We start from the raw sequence: 1,698 nt of genomic DNA on the forward strand, positions 1-1,698 counted from the left end.
AGCGCGGCTCTGGCCGCCTCCACCTCACCCGCGAGCTCCCGCCGGGCGGCAGCGCCGAGGTGCTCGTGCGGGTCCGCCGCCGCGGCGGGACAGGTAAGGGAAGGAGCCTGGGCCTTCGTCGCCGCCGGGCCCGGGGTGCGGAGGGGCCGAGGGACCTGGGCTTGCTGTGTCCGAGAAGACAGGAGGTCTGATAGCAGCCTTCAGCTACCTGCAGGGGGTTACAGAGGATGGAGCTGATCTGGTGGCAGATGACAGGACCCGGCGCAGTGGCCTCATGTTGCAGCCAGGGAAGTTTATGTTAGAGATGAGGGAAAACTTTCTGATTAGGAGAGTAGTAAAGCACCAGAATAAATTACCCAGAGGGGTTGTGGACTTTCCGTCCCTGAAGGTATTTAAGCCCCTTGGCTTGGCTGATCGAGTTGGGGCTGGTCCAGCTCCATTCAGCCCTCACAGTCTGTGCTTCTGTGATGAAAATCCGTGCCTGGGAATTAGTTGACGGGAGGCTAAACTTTTTAAATTACTTCACTAGAAATTGGAAGCGGAGGGGTGCGCTCTTTGGCTAGAGCTTTCACAGATGTTGATGCTTTTTGCCCAGGGTCACGTGTTTTAGGTTCCACCTCAAATGAAATATGACATGTTACAAAAGTAACAACCAAATGCAAACCTACTGAAGTACACATCAGACTATGTTGCCTATTAACACAACGCAGTGGTGTGTATGGGGAGGGGGGATAGCTTCAACTAGAGATTGTTCTTTATACAAACATTCAGCTCAGCTGAGGAATGCCATTTGCCACAGCATAAATATCACTATGTATTTCTGAAACTGCTTGAAGTAGGTGGTCTAAAACCAAGCCTAAAATTTCTCATCAATCTAGATAGAAGGTTGAAAAACCAAATTTTTGTTAGTGTGCGTGTTTGGTTGTAATGAAAGCTGAAACAATATTTTACAAAATTATTTGCACAGCTGTGATCTGTAATATGTGGTACCCTTAATGTTATTTCTGTCACATTCTGTGTGCTGATAATATATTGACAAGACAGGAGCCTCAGGGAGAAAGAAAGAAATTCAATAATTAAATAGGACAAGGTCATTTACCCACTCCTATTTGGGACTACTGCTAATTGTCAACTATTATGCAGAATTGCAAATGAAAATATTCTTCACAGATGCTGTTACACCATCAAGATATCTGCTTTTATACTTTTCCAAAAAAATAAAGATTTTTTTTTATAGTATCGGAATCATGTAGTTGTGATGGGCCAGGAAATATACAAGTGGCAAAGATTTTTATGGGTGATATCTTAGACCAGCTGCATTGTTGGGATAGCTTTAGCCAGGCTTTTGAATGTGGCATGCTTTTCTTCAGATTCAATTTTTTTCCTTTAATTTTTTCATATGTTATATTTTTAAAGCAATACTTTTGTACTTTAGATGGAAAAATGAATAAACATTTGCTCCATTTATCTATTTTGCTTTGGTTTTTATTGTAATATACTTCCAGCATATGATAATCCTTAAAGTTTTGTTCAGTAAAATTAATTAAACCACTTGCAAGAGCAAAGTATGTAATGAGTAATTGAAACCAGCTATGATTAATAATTATAATCTATATCAGTGTAGCACCTAACAGCCTTCATCATGGATCAGGACATCAGGACATTTTTGTGGTATCCTCTACCAAAAAAGAGAGAGAG

This window comes from Gavialis gangeticus, unplaced genomic scaffold (assembly GCF_001723915.1).
Source record: "Gavialis gangeticus isolate Ggan-Ray unplaced genomic scaffold, GavGan_comp1, whole genome shotgun sequence".
In the NCBI taxonomy this organism is placed as follows: domain Eukaryota; kingdom Metazoa; phylum Chordata; order Crocodylia; family Gavialidae; genus Gavialis; species Gavialis gangeticus.